Raw genomic sequence first — 20,870 nt, 5'->3', positions numbered from 1 at the left:
AGAACTTTTGAAAAAATTTCATACCTAAAATCAAATTTAGATGAGTAACTTGCATTACGTTATAATAAAATAATATAAAATGAGTAAACAAATTTTTTTCTTCTATTTATAATAGGAAAAAATTTTAAAATTTATTTAATTTAATTTTTAACTTGCGTTAAACTCAAATCAATAAAATAAGTTGATTTAGTTATAATTTTCACAATTTACAAATACCCATTATTTCGAAATTATTCAACTCTTACACAATTTACCTTTTATTTAAATTTACTCAAAATTTCTTATAAAACGACTTTATTTAAGTTCAAATACCACAATTAAATTCTACTAAATTTAAATTTAAATTATTAATTTGAATCTACAAAAAATTTATTAATAAAATAAAATAGTTCAAATATTTAAAGCTATATTTGACTTTATCAACCATAAATGCAATCTTTAATCTAGTAAATTTCAACTGAAAAAATATAACTAGAAATATTAAACAAAATAAAAACATAAAAAATAAATAAAAAATTGAAAGAGTAGAGCTGAGATTCTATGGTTGTAATAAGAGGTTTGTCATGTCCAAATTAAACAAATTAAAATGAGAAATTATTTTTATAATCATCGTTACCTCCATATCTCCGTTCTTCATTTTTTTAAAGAAAAAAAAACTAAATCAACCTATTTTGCTAATTTGAGTTAAGCTCAAGTTAAAAACTAAATTAAATAAATTTCAAATTTTTATACTATTATAGATAAAAGTGTAGACACTTATGCCCATGGATCTCAAATAAAAATAATAATAAAATAAAATAAATAAATCACTCTTAAAAATTTAAAAATGATGGTTTCAATATGCCTAACCTCTTTTTCCCACAATCAACTAATAAGATGTTTAGGCCTATGGCTACCTTATTACTTTTCTAATGACCGTTACTTTGATACTTAGGAAATAGTCCGCACATGGCATTTAATGCCCCTTGGACAATCGGATTTGGATCACCTCTAGCTGCCACCCCTTAGGATTTCTTTTACCTGGAGCCCCTCGCATGTAAAATCATGCTTAAAAGAGCATAATTTCACTTCTGGATTGTTCAAAAACTTGGACAATTGGTTTCTATAAAAACCCTCAACATCCATAAGGAAAGGAGAATTTTTTAAAGGGAACAAAAAAAATCAAAACAAAAATAAATTCTAGCTGTCTACTAGCAACCAACAACCACAATCAAAAGCAAAACTAAGAAAAGAAACCAAATATAGCCAAAATAATTGTAAAACAAAAATCAGTAGGTATGGTGGGGGATTTCTTTTTGGCTTTTTATTTTCTTTTGGGATTTTTATGGTTTTGGGAGAGTTTAGGTTTCGGATTTGGTGGTCTTTCAAGACTACTGATTGGTTGTGAGAGAGCTTGAGGATTTGAAAGGCTAAGGTTTCAAAAGAGTGAGAGAAAGCTTTGGGTTAGAGAGAAGGGAGAGGGGCTATGGGTAAAGAGAGAAAGTGAAGAAGAGATATAAGGGAAGAAGAGAGAAAAAATAGAATTTATACCTAGGGTTACTAGTCTAAACGGTGCCATTTTGAAAGAGTGAAGGGAAGACAAATTCTAACCCAAAACGGTGCCGTTTTGAGGAAAGAAAGGGAGTTGAGTTGTGGGCACCAAATGGTGCACTTTGGAGGGAGACTTGCTAGACCATAGCAGATGGGCTTCCTTCTTATGGATTGCTCCTAGCCCAGTGAGGTAAAACCTTATTTTTTGTTGTTGGGTTTTAATTATGTTTATTGGGGCTTGCCCACTTATCTAACCCAAAAAAATTTGTTGTTAAAAAGTTTGTTTAGCTTAAATAAAAATATAGTATGAAAATTATATGATGTCTTAAAATAGAAAAAAAAGTAAAAATATATAAAGCTGTAAATGAAAAAATATGGATAAATATTTAATTATAAAATAATAGATTTAGATAGATAGAATATAGGTATATATAAAAAAAATGAATGTTTAATCTAAAAAATAATAATAGTAGATCTAAGTTAGAAATAAAATATGAGAGAAATAAATAAATATTTGATAGTAACTAAGTAAGTAAAATAACAATTAGTTATGGAAAAATTATTTAGCTAAAGGAAAGGAAATATATAAAATGTAAAAAAATTAAAAGATATTTAGTCATAGGAAAAATAGACTGAGTAAGGATTGAAAATAATATTAAAATAGATAATCATATGAGAATGAGTTAAATAAATAAAAGTAAATAAAATATATTTTTAGTAATAAGAATAAGTTAGGTATGTAATAGAAATAAAATATTTAATTATACAAATTTATATATATATGTAAATATAGAAAATAAAAGAATATAACATAGTATGAAATTATAAATATATAAATATAAGGATTATTTTATGATCAATGCCGATGATGAAATGTTCATATGGAGCACAAGAAGTCGTGATTTTGAATGAATTTTTCTAAATAAAAGATTTTGGGTAAGATCCCGCTAGTACGATGGGAGGGTCTCAATATTGAATCTCGGCGTTTCTAATCTTAAATGAATGAAAATATATTAACTTAAATATTAATTAAGCAAGATATAAAAACAATAGAAGTAAAGAAATAATGAAAATAATAAATAAATAGCAAAAAATAATAGAACTTTCAATGATTGTAAATTCACAATGGTGAATACAACTAAAGTATAAAAGGCAAATATAAAATAGAATTATGAGAAAAGATAAAAAAAATAGTTAGTCAAAGAGAAAATAGGTTAGGTTAATAAAAAATAGGAAAGAAATTGGTTTATAAAAATTAAAAAATAAAAATATACATAAATAATAATTATGAAATGAGATATTAGGTTTAAAAAAAATAGTATTTAGGTAAAAGGAAAATTTATACAGTAAAAATAGGTAAATACATAAATGTAAAAAATATATAATAAAATGAAATAAAAAAATAGTTAGATAAAAATAATAAATATAACATATTTATCCATGATATATATGCATACAAAGAAAAATAATAAAAAAAATTCAAAGAAATAACAAAAGAGTTGCAGGAAGGTTAATAAACAAATATTGAAATTTATGTGCACATGACACCTTATCATTGCATCGTTAAATGACATGGCATGTAGACATATTCTATATACGAGTATAAACTGTGATGATGGGGCTTTTCGATGGAGCTTGAGAAGGCGAGTTTCTACGAAAAATTTTCTAGGAAAAAGAATACCTTTGAGTCCCAACAGTGTAATGGGAGAGCTCAGAGAACGTCTTTAATAAAAGGTTTTCGCTCATATTAAGGTTTGCATTCATAAAAAATATTATTTTCGAACGCAAATGATTACCCTGATGATAGGATTTACTTGTTAAATTTGCGAAGGCGAGTTTCTCATATATTTCTCTAGGTGAGAGAGTATCCTTAGATCCCACCAGTATAATGGGTAGATTTGAGAAGTACCCTCAATAAAAGGTCTTTGTTTGGCATTATTCAGATTTTATGACATGCATTTCACAATTGCATCATGTGCATGTCTCACTCATAAAACCAAATAAAATGTTTTAATTAATTAATAAAAAAAGATTAAATAAACAATGATTAAGGAAACACAATGAAATAAATTTAAAAATTAAGGCTTCTATAGGATAGCATATGATTAGATGATACCATTTGTGGAATGGACATCATGGGGGTACTAACCTTTCCCTGTGTGTAACCGTACTTCCAAATCCAACATTAAAAATTAACAGACCAGGCTATTGTTCCTTAAACGAATCCAAAATCAATTTAGGACTTTGTCAAATGGAACAAATTTAATAGGTGACCATTCACACCTAGGTAAAAAAAAAAAAAAACAGATTGGTGGCGACTCCTTAATTCTTCCCCATTACGACAGCTTAGTGACTCCACTAGGGAGTTCAAGTGTCGAACCAGCAATTAATCATAGATTATCCTAAGCCCTAAATAATTTTGTGTTTCCTTTAATTTTGAGCATTTGTTTTGTACATTTTTGTTTTTGTGTGTTAGTTGTTTCATTTTCGTTATTTTATTGCTTTTATTAATTGTGGGGAATTTAGGATAGAGGGATGTGAGATTGTTGATTGAAGGTTGGTTCATTCCTTCACACACGCAACACATGTTGCCTTCATGCATAAGCCTTCTACCCGGGCTTTATCCTTCATTAAGAGGGAATTTAGTAGATACATTCTCGTGAAGTGATAACCTCCGCATGGGCTATTGAACATTCCTACTCAAATTGAACCTAGTCAGTTTAAAGCCTATAATGGGTGAAGGTCGGGGTGCCTTAGTAGTCCAAGTGGACAATAGTGAGGAGCAATTATGGAACCTTTAGCCTCATTCAAAGCCAAACCCAGCATATAAAATGCCATAAGTATCCTTCCCCTAGGTAGAGCTTTACCCCGTAAGTTATAGAGTATGCCCTTGAATTAGGCACACGTGAAGAAACTCCTTTTACACCCCCAACTTTAAATTCCTCACCAAAAATAATAAGAAGAATCATGGAGTAGATTAAGCTTGACAACGTGAAAAATACCCATGATAATAATTACCATTTTTGTTTCTAATGCAAGTTAATTTAATTCACCATACTGACTTGAATTTTTCTTTCATTTATTTCATTTGTCATTTCATATGTACCCATCTGCATCCATTGCATTGCATAGAGGAAAATACTGGCTATACAACAACTATTGACTGGAGGAATCCTATTTACATCTATGGCATTATTGTCGACTAGCTTACTTAGTAGGTATAGAAATGACTATGAGGTAGAACTATAAATGAGACAAGTTCAGTAAGATAAAAGGGATTGTTTGCCCAAGGGGCATATCCCAACCCTCCCAAAGAAGGTTCATCTTGATCTCAAAGAAAATGACCTTTCATAGATGAAAGGTATTTGGGAGCAATGGTGGTGCAATAATCTAGACAGTTTTTGTAACAAGTATAGGCACATTGCATGGCTTCTCCATGTACATGTGGACGATCAGCTACTTAGGGCAATCATTCAGTTTTTGGATCCTTTTTACCTATGTTTTGTGTTTAATGAAGTAGATATGACACCGACAATAGATAAGTATTCATCACTGTTTCATATAGACAAAATGCAACCAGACAAGATATACTGGAAAGCTTAAAAGACAGGGCATTGAAGGAAACTAGCCAAGTTGTTAGATGTCACCACTGAAGACGTTGATCAAAAATTGAAGAAGAAAGGAGATACCAAGTGCCTCCCATAAAGTTTCTTGAATAATTATATTAAGAAATACATGGAAGATGAATAAAGTCATTTTGCCTTTGCTTTGGCAATATATGGGTTACTGGCCTTTTCAAAAATCCTAGGATATGTTAAAGTCTCAATCATAGAGTTCTTCGATCAAGTAACGAAGAACATCAATCCAACACCTACCATTATAGCCGAGACATTGAGGTTGTTGAACTATTATCGTTGAAAAGGTGAAAGGTGTTTCATCGGGTCCGCCCAACTTCTCACCATATGGATAAAGGGCCACTTTGAGTGCAAAGTTGATAGATTTCGAAAGCCTTTCCTCTCATCAAGTTGTCCTGTCCGCGAATTCTACGAAAGTGAATGACATGCCTACAAGAAAAAAGAAGAATGGTGTGAAACCTCGACCTTCATAGACACGTAACTCGTGGTGAAACTTATGTTTAAAGGTTTAATTTGAGCTAATGATGCTAGTTTTACATTACTTACAATTATTTTATGTCGTTATAGGAGTAGGATTAAAAAATAATTTCAATTGGTAAAGAAAGGTGCATAGTGGGCTATCGCTCTATTTGTATATATTTTGGTTTTTCAAGCATATCTCCCACTAAAGAAGTCCAAATGACATGATTTTTAGACCATTAGAAAGCTAAGAGGTAGGGTTACAAATTTTATGTTTACCACTTTGCCCATTTTTGACGGGAAGGTGGTCACAATCCTTGTCGAAGTTAAAGTATTACACTAGAAGAACAAATTTGGACAGAACATTTGAGCTTCGCGACGCTGGAAATTGAAAGCCACAGCCTTCACTGTAATTTCCACAAATAACAAGTTTAAGGGATTTTTGAAGTTAGGACTTTTGAGGGCTACTTAAGGAACCTCTTTTAGAGGATTTTGGACCTTCTTTTAGTGTTAAAAGAGTAAAAAGATTGCACAAGAAAATGAGGAAGACAAGTGGCCTTGTTAAGGGCATTATTGTAATTGCATGAAGAATTAGATAAGCTTTAACTATAAAAAATCTCATTCTTCTAGCAGCTTCTTCATTTCTCCAACAACTTCTTCTTCTTCTTCTTCCTCCCATCTCACGTTTCTCTTCTCTTCCATGAAAGCTTCTCTCAAGCTTCCATCACTTTCCCAAACTAACCTCAATTTTTGTGCTCTACACACCCTATTTTAGGGTTTTTCATACTCTTTTACTCCCTCACCTTAAACAAACCCTTAAAAGTCTTTCTTTAATACTTTCTCTCAGTAGCTGAACTTTGTAGAGAGAGAAAGAGAGGTTTCATGATAGCTTGAGGACTCTTGGGAAGAAATTTCATTACAATCCACCAAGGTAAGTGATGAATTAAAACTGGTTTTAAGTTGTTGATAAAGGCTAATAATTAGAGTTATGAATTGTGTATTGCTGAAGTTGTTTAGCTATTTCTAGTTTTACTAAAGTAAAGAACTGAATAGCCAAACAAATGGTAATGGAAGATAGATAGGAAGGGCTAGTGAAGCTTGATTTGGGAAAATAGCATTTGGAGTAATATTAATGTAAATTTGATTGGCTGTGATGTTTTTGTGCGTGATAGGTTCCAACGAGGCCCTTAGCCCCGTTTGAACCATTAGTCGAAGTTAGAGCTCACTGAAACATCAATAAAGACTAGTGAGTGAACTTGCATTTCAAAATGTTTTAGGAAAATGTTTATGTGTTTCAATGAATCATTTGGGAATTTTATTAGTTTTTGCTTTAAAATTGCTTGGGAACAAGCCCTTGATAAAATGTTTGATGTTGTGAAATGTGAAATGTGTAAAAGGATGAATCCATATGCTTTTGTATGATGTTGATATATATATGTATACTATATCATAAATGGTACCATTGTGTGACAAATGCAACCGTGCATGTGCGAGGTGAGTGTGCACTTACGGGTGATAATGGTGGTGAGGGAGATGGATGGTGATACTGTCCGGCTATGTGCACGATGTGGTGGGATGCACATGAGTTGGGTGAGATGGGATGTCCGGCTATGTGCATGATGTGGTGGGATACACATAAGCTAAATGAGATGGGATGTCCGGCTAGGTGTACGATGTGGTGGGATGCACATGAGCTGAGTGAGATGGGATGTCCGACTATGTGCACGCTGTGGTGGGATGCACATGAGCTGGGTGAGATGGAATGATTGTTGGAAATTTCCTCTCTTTCAAATTTCATGCTAAATATGATTCCTTCGTCATTAAATGATTTAATAACTAGGGGTTTAATGGAGGGATTTTAATAAGAACTTGAACTAAGTTGCATTGTTTTCAAATAAGTACATCATGATTATTAACTTTCCTTATTGTTGCTTGTTCCCTTCTTATGTTCACTCACTGAGTTTGAACTCACTGTTTTCAACTTCATATTTTCAGGTTAAGAGGCAGTTGGAACCTAGGTTGAGGTGTCCAAGTAGTTTCGTCTTCTTAGTAGGTATGTTGGCATTTAGTAGCCGTTCCTTCACCTTGGTCGCTCCGCTAGAAGCCCAGAGTCATTTTTGTTTGTAAATACGTACATGTGATGTAAAGTACTAAGATGCATGCTTCAGACCATATATGTATATTTTGATTGGTAAGCCATCATGAGTGGCAATGGTTAATATTATTTTGGGTTAATATAAATGCAGTTTTAATTGCTATAGTTTATTAGTAAAGTACTTGAAGGGTGGCATTGTGAGATGTAGCTTTCAGAATAATTGATGGGATGACGAGCAAGATTACGTAAATAGGCTTGCTTGGGCTTAATCGACTACGTCCATTGAATCCATGTGCAGGTCATGGCTCGAAAATCGGGTCGTGACAAATGGATTGCAAGACTTAGAGGGCTTATAAGTGTGGAGGTAACTTAGAGGGCTCCTTGGATGCCTAGGATGTAAGTGATGTACAAGTGTGAAGATGAAATATGGGTACCACTGATGGGACCTTGAGGAGTGATTATCTATGCTCCAATAATGGTACGGAGGTAATTCGGATCTAAGCAATTTGTACCAATGACACATAGGCTCAACCAACTAGAGTTCACGTACGGAGAGTCGGGAACCTTTAAGAAGATCCAAGATGTCATTCAAGTATGCAAAAAAAACAAGTAAGGTGGATTAGGGAAAGTTCATTGACGAGGTCACTACTGGATATTTAGCTTGGCATGCCCAAAAAGTAAAAGATGTCATATGTTCTCCAGAAAATGCATCCAAATTCCCTATTGGTTTAAAGCCTCAAGATGTTCTTCTAGAAAGTGAGCTGGCTAGAAGGAAACTTGAGACAAAAATAATGAATATGAAATGCAAATACGAAACTAAACTAGAAGAAGTAAATAAAGAAGCATCGAGGAAAGTTCAAAAAGCTTTTGATGAACAAAATGAGTGGAAAAACAAGTTTGAAAGTTCAAATGCGACATGTTCATCTTTGGTTGTCAAGATTCAAGGAATGCAAACCGCTAATAATACCTTACAAAATAGGATACAATTGCAAGAACAAACCATAAAAGAACTCAAAAGCAATTGCAACTTAATTGAGGTAGCCATGGAAGGTTATAAAGAGCAATATGAAGCTAGTAGGCAAGAATACTTTAGAAATGCGAGAAGTGAGAGACTTGTATAAGCAAGACCTCCAAATGAAGCAATCTGAAATAGAATGGATATTGATGCAAATGAGGGAGGTAGCTTTCAAAGCAAGGGAAATGGCAAATAAGACTTAAGAGCTTAAGAGGGAGATTTTTCCAAAAGACAAGCTTAGTGAGCACTTAATAGGTCAGCACAAAATAGTTTGGGACCAATATGATCGAATTGGCCTTTTCTTTTGAAACCAATGATGTAAATGCTTTAAATGGGGATGTAATTGGATGCTCAACTTTTATGAATCAAGATTTCGTATGACAATTATTGTTGGATGGCCAATATTTTTCACTCGCATCACATGTGCATAATTTGCTCCATAAAGGCATATAAAAAGCACAACAATTTAACTCTTATCATTATCGGTTCCTAATTCTTTGGAAACAATAAAAATTAAATTAAATAAAATCAAAAAGCTTGAGAATCTTGCCTTTTTCATTACATTTTGAAATAAAAATGCACCTAATTCATGTTTATGGTTATAAAAGGTTTCCAAAATAGCTCGACCACCGAAGTCTCGTGATTAGCGCACTCATAATACCCGTCAATGAGTAATAAGCATGGAGGAAAAGTAAAAAGGATCGAATGGATAGGATGGAAAAAAGTCAAGAAGAAATGAAAGAATAATTAGAAATAAATAATGGAATTAATGATGAGTTTGAGTAAAGGGAAGGGAGTAGTTGAAGAGCCAGCTCCATCAAAAAACCCATAAGACACCGACAACTTGAGAGATGATCGACCTTATCCTCCAGGGTTCACTTCACCTCACGCCCAAACTTTTCAAAAGGTTCATCCATAAGTGACACCACCTATTACCGAGTTCCCTCATGCTTATTACAATGTACCACCCCCAATAGGTCATCGATCGATTCAAGGGCAATATGGGTCGAATTTAGGAACATATCCCAGTGAACTAATACACGTCTTGAATCTAGACGACTCGAAACGGCAAGAAAAGTTAGAAAAAAGTTCATCATAGACAGGGGAAAATGAGAAAGTTGAGAAGAAGTACGATTTGTTAGAAGAGAACCTTCATGCTATTGAAGGAGTTGATAGGTTCAGTACCATGGATGCAACCGAACTATGCTTAGTGCTTGATCCAGTGATCCCTACCAAGTTTAAGGTTTCAAAATTTGAAAAATATGACAGAACGAAATGTCCAATGGCACACATTATTATGTACTATTGAAAAATGGCTACATAGTCTCATGATGACAAACTATTGTTCTATTTTTTCTAAGATAGTCTTACTAGGTTAGTTGCCTGGTGGTATGTACAGCTAGATTAAAGTCATGTTAAGACCTAAAAAGATCTAACAAGAGCCTTCATAACACAATATAAGCATGTGGTTGAATTGGCTTTTGATCGGTTGTCATTACAGACCACGGAAACAAGCAAAGTGAGTGTTTCAAGGAGTATGCCCAAAGATAGAGAGATACGACTGCGCAAGTTCAGCCATCTCTCCCTAATAAAGAAATAATTGTGTTATTCATAAACACACTTTGAGCTCTATTCTATGAACGATTGATTAGCAATGCCATGAAAAACTTCGTGGACTTGGTCTTATTAGGAGAGATAATAGAGGGAGCTATCAAAAATGGAAAAATTGAAGGGGATGAAACTACTAGCTCAAAAAAAGGAAATATGTCCAAGAAAAAGAAAAGGGATGTACATGAAAAAGAAAGGGGATGTACATGAAGTCGCCTATGACAGGCAACAAACCCATAGCTTCAACCCATATCACTCATCCCCTCCATATCAACTTTTCTATTCAAATATAGGCAACATCGTGCAGATTCCATATGTTTACTAACCCGCCTCACAGCCAGTGTTTCAAACTAATGTTCTCCCATAAGCCCCAACACCAAAACCTACAACTTCAACTAACAACTTTGTTAATAGTCAGAGGGGACCCAAAACTTTCCAAGAGAAACCCAAGTTTGATCCCATTCTAGTTTCCTATGCGACATTGTTGTCAAAACTCATAGAAAATCAAATCCTTACTCGAACCCATTTGGAACCACTCTGACCTCTTTTTCCAAAATGGTATAACTCAAATGCACATTGTGATTACAATTTTGGAGTTCAAGGACATTTCACGGAGAATTGTACTATGTTGAAACATAAGATCCAATCACTCATCAAGGCGAGACTCATAAATTTTGCTAAGAAGGAAGGTTTGATTGTTGTTGGAAATCCTTTGCCTGATCATGCAAAACTGACAGTAAATATTGTAAATGACAGAATGACCCGTAAGGTGAAAAGAAGTGCTGATAAGGTTCAAACACCAATGGATATAGTGTTTAACGATTTACTCAAAGTCAATGCCATTTTTCTAGAATCGACAGATGCCATAATGGGGCACAATCCCAAGCTTTATTGCAAATTTCTTATGAGTGCCATTAGACATTCCATTCAAAGTTATGATGACTTCCATTGCAAGCTGCAGAAGTTGATGGATCTATCAGTGATTGAATTTTACGTAAGAGATGAAGAGGATTTAATTGGAGCCATAAATGAAGATCCTCTAACTAAAGAGGTGTTAAGCTCATTTAGCACAAGTAAACCCAAACCTCTTATTATCTTCTATGAAGAAGAAAAAATTTTGATGACAAACAAGCCCCATGGTGTTGTTAGAGTTGGAATCATCATTGAAATTCTTATTCCATTCCCATACAAGAGTGATAAGGCCGTTTCATGGAATTATGAATGTCATATTCTCAGCACAATTTCCTTTATTGCCCAAGCATTTTTTGCAAATCTAACTAGTGTGGGAGGCATAACTTGAAGTAGGCGATGCTACTCCCCTAAAATGATGGAAAGGATAAAAAAACGAAAGCATAAGCAAGGAGAAAAGGGTTAGAAAGTGGCAAAAACCTTATCTAAAGACTAAACAAGTGGACCCACAATTGCTCAAGACGATGACATCAAAAAATTTGTCACAGAAAAAGAAGTAAGTGAGTTCATCAAATTCATCAAGCATAGTGAATACAATGTAGTGGAACAGTTGACTAAGATGCCTGCACGCATCTTAATGATATCATATGTTCTAAATTCAAAGTCACATATGAATGCATTGTTGAAAGTCTTAAATCAAGCTTATATGGATCATGATTTATCTGTTGAAAAGTTAGATCATATTGTGGGGAATATCACAATAGGGAACTTCATTGCTTTTAGTGATGAAGAAATTCCATCAGGTGATCGAGGGAGAAATAAAGCACTCCAAATAACCATCAAGTGCAAGGACCATCCCTTACCTAGAGTTTTGATCGACAATGGTTCATCTCTGAATGTCATGCCTCTCTCTACCTTGACTAGGTTATTGGTTAATATGTCTTATATGAGGACCAGTCACATGTTTGTAAGAGCCTTCAATGGGACCAGACGGGAAGTGTTAGGCAATATTGAAATACTAATAAAAATTAGCCCTTGCATATTTATTGTCCAATTCCAAGTCATGGACATTGCTCCATCCTACAATTGTTTACTAAGGCATTCGTGGATCCATATGGTAGGAGCTATACCATCTTCCCTCCATCAAAAAGTTAAATTCATAACTGAAGGTCAATTGGTAAATGTATCTGCTGAGGAAGACATACTAGCTATTCAACCTTCATATGCTCTCTATGTAGAGGCAGCAAAAGAAGTCCCCTAGTGTTCTTTTAGATCTTTTGAGTTTGTTAATGCTACCTATGTGGGAGAAGGAGCAGTAATACCAACTTCGCGCTTGTCAAAGATAGCTAACATGAAGATCAAGTAGATAGTAGGGAAAGGGTGTCGCGTTAGGTTTAGGCTAGGAAAGAACTTGCAAGGGATCAAGAGACCTTTAACTCTAGTAAAGAATTCGAAAAATTTTGGTTTGGGGTATAAGCATACTAAAGAAGAAAGAAGAAAGCTAATGAAGTAGAAGAAAATGAAAATGATGGTTTAATTCGAAGAGAAAGAAGAAGAGTTTGAAAAAAAGATAATCCCGTACTTGTATGAAACATTTCACTCTATAGGATACATTCATCTCAAAGCACCGAATTAGGTTATTAGGACTCTAAAAGAGGCATTTAAGGAGATATCAATTCATATGATCAAGGATGAAGATCTTACAGAAAAGGTTCTTATGGTGTATCCGATATCGTTAGAAGAAGAGCTAACCAATTGGACAATCACCGAATTGCCTATCATATTTAAGTTTCGAAAAATGTAATGAACAGTCTCACCTAAATGTTTATGCCCAAGGGCATTAGAAATAGTTTGTTGCTTAATATGGGCTTTCTGTTACTTTAATCATTCAAATAAATGACAAACATGATGTGTTTCTATCATCTCATTTGTTACCATCTTTCCTTGCACATATTATCTCCATATTTTTTCTTTAGCCAATAAATGATTGCCTATATATGTATCCAATTTCACCTATTCATAAGTCTCTCAATAATGAACACGAAGACAATATAGAGACCAATCAAAATTTTGATTTTGAGAAAATTTTGAGCATTGATGAATTAGAAAATGAAAATGAGTTGGATAGCTATATGACTTACCCCTTGATTTGTCAAGATTGTTGGAACAAAAGGAAAAAAAGATTTTAGATCACCAAAAAACCACGAAAATGGTTAACTTGAGAAATGAAGAGGATAAAATGGAAGTTAAAATCAGTACTTCACTATCACTTAGTGAACGACAAAAGTTAGAGGAGTTATTCCGTGAATATGCTGATACGTTTGTATAGTCATCTAAGGACATGTTAGGTCTTAACACCAGCATCGTTGTTCACAAATAACCATCAAAACCGAAATGTAAACCGATTAAGCAGAAGTTGAGACGGATAAAACCAGAAATGCTACTAAAAGTTAAAGTTAAGGTAAAGAAACAATTTGATGCTGGGTTCTTGGAGGTGGCCAAGTATCCTAAGTGAGTGGTCAACATAGTCCTAGTTCCAAAAAAGGATGAAAAGGTTCGAATGTGTGTAGTTTATAGGGATTTGAATAGAGTAAGTATGAAAGATAGTTTTCTTTAACACATATTGACACCCTTGTAGATAACATAGTGACACACTCTTTATTTTCATTCATGTATGGTTTCTTTGGATAAAATCAGATTAAGATGGCACTTGAAGATATGGAAAAGACATCGTTCATAATCATATGGGAACATTCTGTCACAAAGTTATGCTGTTCAAACTGAAAAATACAAGTGCCACTTTACTAAGGGGCCATGGTAACCTTATTCCATGATATAATGCATAGAGAGATAGAGGTATATGTGGATGACATGATTGAAAAATATCATAGGGAAGAGGATCATACTATCAATCTCAAGAAGTTGTTCAAGAGATTACGAAAGTTTCAGCTCAAGCTGAATCTTGAAAAATGCACATTCGATGTTGCGTTTAGGAAATTAGTTGGTTCATAGTAAGCAAAAAGGGATTAAAGTAGGCCCAAACAAAATACGAGCTATCCAAGGATTACCACCTCCCAAAACACAAAAAGAAGTGAGAGGATTCTTAAGGAGGTTGAATTAAATTGCTTGATTTATATCTAACTTAGCTCCAAATCTAATCCAATTTTCAAGCTGCTTTGAAAGCGTGACTCAAGAGAGTGGAATAAAGAATGTCAAACAGCTTTTGATAAAATCAAAGAATATCTCGCAAATTCATCGGTGTTGGTACCACTAACGGTTAGAAGATCTCTTATCCTATATTTGATAGTTAATGAAAACTCCATGGGGTGTGTGCTAGGGCAACATGATGAAACAGGCAACAAAGAATATTCCATATACTATTTAAGCAAGAAATTCACTATGAGTCTAAATACTTTGTACTTGAAAAGATGTGTTGTGCATTGGTATGGATTGCTCATAGGCTCCAGTAATATAAGTTGTACCATACAACATGGTTGGTGGCAAAATTGGATCCCATCAAATACATTTCTGAAAAGCCATCTTTGTCTAGGAGAATAGCCCGATGGCAAGTTTTACTATCTGAATGTGATATTGTATATGTGTCCTAAAAATCGATTAAAGGAAGTGCCATTACCAATTCCCTTACAGATTGAGTCATTGAAGATTATAAGCCTATAAATTTTTATTTTCCAAATGAAGATCTAATGTCCATCTTGCATATGGACAAAGAGTTTAGTGAACCTAGTCTTTGAAAAATTTGTTTTGATGGAGCATCAAATGCTTCAAGGCATGGAATTGGGTAGTCTTGATCCCCCAAATGGAAAGTATTATTCAGCCACCACAAGATTAAATTTCAATCGTACCAATAACATGGTAGAATACGAGGCATGTGTAATGAGATTACAAGTAGCAATCGACATGAAGGTTGGCACACTAGAAGTCTATGGAGATTCCATTTTGGTGATATACCAAATGCGAAGACAATGGGAAAAAAGAGACTCTAAACTAATTTCATATCAAATGTTGGTTATAGAATTAAGCAAACAATTCAAGAAAATCAGCTTCAACCATTGGCCTCGAGAAGAGAACCAGATTGCTGATGCTTTGGCCACCCTTGCAACAATGTTCAAAATAAATAAAGCGATCGATGTGTGTCTTTTTAATTTAGGAATCTAAGAAGTGTTTGCACATTGCCTAAATGTTGAGGAAGAGGTTGATGGTAAACCATGGTATTATGATATTATGCAATACATCAAGCACCAAGCATATCTTGAGAATGTCACGAAAAATGACAAACGGGTTCTTAGAAATTAGTAATGGGTTTCTTCCTCAATGGAGAGGCACTCTACAAAAGAAGTCGAGACCAAGTACTCCTAAGATGTGTGGATGTTGTTGAAGCCAACAAAATAATGGAAGAAGTCCATGAGGGAACCTGTGGAGCTCATGCCAATGGACATATTTTGGCAAGACAAATTATGAAAGCGGGATATTATTGGTTGACATTAGAATCAAATTGCATAAACTTTGCTCAAAAATGCCACAAGTGTCAAATTTATGCAAATAAAATCCATGCTCGACCAGCTCCATTACATGTTTTCATAGAACTTTGGCCTTTTTTGATGTGGGGAATGGATGTGATTGGGCTTATCACTCCAAAGGCTTTTAATGGACATCGATTTATATTGGTGGCCATCAATTACTTCACAAAATGGTAGAAACAGCTTCCTATGCCAATGTAATGCAAAATGTGGTGTCCAAGTTCATCAAGAAAGAAATAATATGTCGTTATGGACTTCTAGAAAGAATCATTGCCAGCAATGGAAGCAATCTGAATGGTATAATGGTAAAAAAAGTTTGTGCTAAATTCAAGATGAAGCATCATAACTCAATAAATTACCATCCAAAAATGAACAGAGCAGTAGAGGCAACCAACAAGAATATCAAAAGGATTATTGAAAAGATGACTGAAGTTTATAAAGACTGGCATGAAAAACTTTTTTTTGCTTTACATGCATATCGAACTTCTATGCGTACCTCCATAAGGGCAACCCTATATTCATTAGTATATGGCATAAAAACATGGCTACCCATTGAAGTGGAAATCCCATAATTGAAAATGTTAATGGAGGTAGAATTGAGAGCAACTGAATGGATCTGCTCTCGTTATGAACAGTTAAATTTGATTAAAGAAAAAAAGACTCACGGCACTTTACCATGGCCAAATGTACCAACAAAGGATGATGCAAGCATAAGAAAAAAAAGTTCATCCAAGCATTTCCGATAAGGGGAGTTAGTCCCCAAAAGGATACTCCATAGCCAAAATGATTCTCGTGGAAAATGGATGCTTGACTAGGAAGGACAGCATGTGGTGAAAAAGCTTTTTTCAAGAGGAACTTTTAATGTTAACTGACATGGATGGAGGAAACTTACCTAATCTGATAAATACGGATGAGCTAAAGAAATACTATTCCTAAAAAAAAGAAAAAAAGAAAGAAAGAGACAAAAAAAAGAAAAAATGAGGGATCCATGTTGAAAATCCGAAAAGGGAAACTTAAATCCAAAAGGGATGGCTCATGTTGAAAACCTATAAAGGGTATCTTGAGACCAAAAAGAGAAATTTAGGATGAAAATCTGAAGATGCCAGCTTAGATAAAGTACAAAATGGAAGATGAAAAAATGCATTGAAAATAGAGTCCATTGACCTTACAAAATAAAGAGAAGTCATGGAATCCATGACTTTAAGATTTGCTCAGGACATTAATCGAGGACAATTTTTGAAGTTGAAAGATAAAATTGTTTACTCAAAATGGTTTGAGTGTTCATTACTTGAAGGATCTAATGATTGCTTTGTAAATTCCCCTTTCCTTGAGTTATTTGCATTATATATATATATATATATATATATATATATATACATATATATGAAATTCCTTTCCCTTCTTTATTACAACCCCTGTTTTCCACAATTACATAATTCCACATGATGATTGTCATGGAAATTAATGATGCTTGGTAAGGAGATGAATTAATTAAGCAAGAAACTATATTTGTTGTTCAGTAAAAGACTTAATGATGAGGAAAAAAGAAAAAGGAGCCTCAACATGAAAAAAAGTCCAATGTCAAAAGAAAGGATGCCTAAAGGAAATTAGAAATTTTAGCCAATACGAAAAGGCACAGACAAAGATGAGTGAAAGCTGTAGTGGAAAGGCTGGATGAAGAAAAAAAAGGGTCAAGAAACCTTAATGAATTATAAACATGAAAACATTCCATCATTTCAATCATGCAAATATGTCTAACCATGCACATGATCATTTTCAAACAAGAATTGAAATTAATACATGTTCCAAGCTTCATAAGTGGAAATTTACCCAACCTAAAGTGTTGAGGTTGTAAAACTTTGATTAAGATGAAAAGATTTGAGTCTTTCATTTTCATAAAACAACCAATGAATAAGGGATTTAAGCTTATTCAAGTTGGCACGAGAGATTCCAAGCCAAATTTAGTTGACACCAATATGAGTTTAAAAATGATGTTAATCTAATTAAGTTGACATTAGAGAATTTAAACTCAAATCTATTTTGATATAAGATGAGCCTTTAGGTCAAGTCTAGGAATTTCAATTTTTAAATCGAACCTATTTTGATATAAGTCAAGCTTAGGTTGAGTCCAAGAATTTTAATTTTTAAATCAAACCTGTTTTAATATAGGTCAAGCCTAGATCGAGTCTAGGAATTTCAATTTTTAAATCGAACCTGATTTAATATAGGTCGAGCCTAAGTCAAGTCTAGGAATTTCAATTTTTAAATCAAACCTGTTTTAATATAGGTCGAGCCTAAGTCAAGTCTAGGAATTTCAATTTTTAAATCAAACCTATTTTAAAATAAGTCAAGCTTAGCTCAAGTTTAAGAATTTGGATTTTCAATTCGAACTTGTTTTGATATAGGTCAAGCCTAGGTCAAGTCTAGGAATTTTAATTTTTAAATCGAACCTATTTTGATAGAAGTCGAGCCTAGATTAAGTCTAGGAATTTCAATTCTAAAATCAAACTATTTTAATATACGTCGAGCCTATGTCAAGTCTAGGAATTTCAATTTTAAAATCGAACATGTTTTGATATAAGTCAAGTTTAGGTCGAGTCAACGAATTTCAATTTTTAAATCGAACCTGTTTTTATATAGGTTAAGCGTAGGTTAAATCTAGGAATTTTGATTTTCAATTTGAACCTGTTTTGATATAGGTCAAGCCTAAGTCAAGTTTAGGAATTTCAATTTTTAAATCGAACTTGTTTTGATATAGGGCAAACTTAGATCAAATCCAAAAATTTCAATCTTTGAGTCAAACTTGTTTTGAGATAAGTCGACCCTAGACTAAGTCTAGGAAATTCAATTGCTTAAATCGAACTTACTTTAAGATGAGTCAAATATGGTGTCTACATCTTTGCACCATTCTTGATTCTCAAAAATGTGCAAAAAGGGGCAACTGTAGACACCTATACCCGTAGATCCCAAATCAAAATAATAATAAATAAAATAAATAAATCACTCTTAAAAAAAATATGAAACTGACAGTTTCAGTGTGCCTAGCCTCTTTCTCCCATAGTCAACTGATTAGATATTCAGGCTTATGGCTACCCTATTGTCACGACCCAAAACCTCCCTCAGGCCCATGACAATCTCCACGACGTCTCAATTGACACTCATTATCCGGAATGCCAACCGGAACCCTACAAGGCTTACATATCAGTTTCTTTCCTTTCCTATGAGCAATCATTGTTAACTATCGAGTTTTTAGAGAATATACACTATTTTAGATCAAAAACAATCAAAATAAATTTTTCGCCACACAAAGGTATTTTGGTCATTTTTTCTCAAAAATTTCGAAACTGGCTAAAACGTAATATACAAGTACAAAACACATAATTCATATTCAAAATGAGTTTAAAAGTCTAAAATCTTCATTTAAAATGAAATTACGATTATTTGAATATAATAAGAAAATAAAAGAAATATTAAGGGAAATATTCTATTTTCTTATAAAACAATATTTATAGAGTTATACGTGAATAATTTTTATAGCGTAAAAGCTAAATAAATTTATACATACTGAAATACAGTAAGCGAAAATATTTAATTTAATTTACAATAACAAGAGGGCCCTTGAATAAACAAAAGTAAAGAGAATTGTGAACCTACGATTTGGAAAATGTAGATCCAATGGTAGTCCTCGATGAGATCAGCTATCTACAGTCTATACTGAACCTGAAATGGGTGAAAAGAAGGGTGGTGAGATTATAAAATCTCAATAAGTAAACAGACATTATCATAAATATCTAAAGGCGAGTAAAATGGAGGCAAGTTTAAACAACAAATTTCAACTCATTTCATAATGTTCCCAATTTATTTCTTAAATCATAAAATATTTGTAATTTACCAAAACAGTTGTTAAGGCTTATGTCTTTTATTAAAACAAGACTCAAGCCAAAACTAATTCTCGGGGATACCTTGGCCGAGGTATCTAACCGAGTCTGCCAAGGGTGTCAAAATATTCATACGTGAAACATATTTTTATTTTTAAAACAAGTCGTTCCTTAGCATTGACCGAGTTACACATTCACGTGGGGGTTCGACGTGAAGTGAGCTCTAATACTACCCCGGGAGTTACCCTCCTCGCCTCTACAACCGGAGTAACTATATAACTGGGTTTACTGTGCCCCTCTAATAGGCAGTCCACGGAAACCCTTCACTGCAGTGACTAACCCACTAATTTTAATAAAATTTCGACAGTATAACGTGGCTTTTATCTATTTATCCAGCCTGCATAGTAAAAACAACTTACATAAATTTCACAATGCACTCACAAAATATAGCCACATATACTCATTTCTCATAAGCCATTCCTAGAAAAATATATATTTTTCAAGTCAATTTGCAGCCTCCAATTACTCAATTTCATAATCAATACAATATATTTTTATTTGTCACATTTATTCCTAAAACATCAAAAATCCCGTTTTAATCTCATTCTCATTTCATAAAATACATAAAGGGCATTTTAAAATAAACTCTATATAATTTACAATAATAATAAGTTTACTCACAGTTTGTACAAACTAAAAGCTTTCTAAGCGCCCCGATCACTACTCATCGGGTACGACTTCCTTGCTTTGTCCGGAAGGCTCTCCTCCTAGACATATTGTAAAAATTTACACAATTCATCACATTAATGCTAAATCACTATATATTTGACTTAAATCCTATACGAATGCATGGTATGAAATGCAATAGCCAAAAATGGCTTAAACGCGGTATTAACCTATTTTTGGCACTTTACTAGATAAATTGTTAACGCGCTCCATTTTAGCTCTAAATTGTCCCATTTTCTTTCCAACATTTCTAACCATTAATTATCAACCAATATCCCTCTAAAATCACCAAAATCAGCTCACTCTCTTTCTTGGAAAATTCGGCCAAAAATGGGATATTAACTCGGTTAATTTTCTACTTTGTTTTTCTATCACATTTAATCGTTTTTCATCATTTTCTCTTCATTTCCCTTAGAATAAAATCAATTCATCATCATTGTACAGCATTAAGCATCCAGCCAAGAGTGGGTATTGTGA

At 33.5% G+C, this 20,870-nt stretch overlaps 1 non-coding gene across 1 annotated transcript; it reads right to left on the bottom strand.

Moving 5' to 3' along the window:
- Positions 1–526: 526 nt before the first annotated feature.
- LOC148761140 (small nucleolar RNA snoR8a) lies at positions 527–619 on the bottom strand. Its single transcript, XR_016028097.1, has one exon. It is a non-coding gene; the product is annotated as a small nucleolar RNA snoR8a (small nucleolar RNA).
- Between the last annotated feature and the right edge of the window lie 20,251 nt (positions 620–20,870).

This window comes from Theobroma cacao, chromosome 8 (assembly GCF_053813885.1).
Source record: "Theobroma cacao isolate CCN51 chromosome 8, ASM5381388v1, whole genome shotgun sequence".
NCBI classification, from domain to species: Eukaryota; Viridiplantae; Streptophyta; class Magnoliopsida; order Malvales; family Malvaceae; genus Theobroma; species Theobroma cacao.
This window is presented reverse-complemented; position numbering and strand designations above follow the sequence as displayed.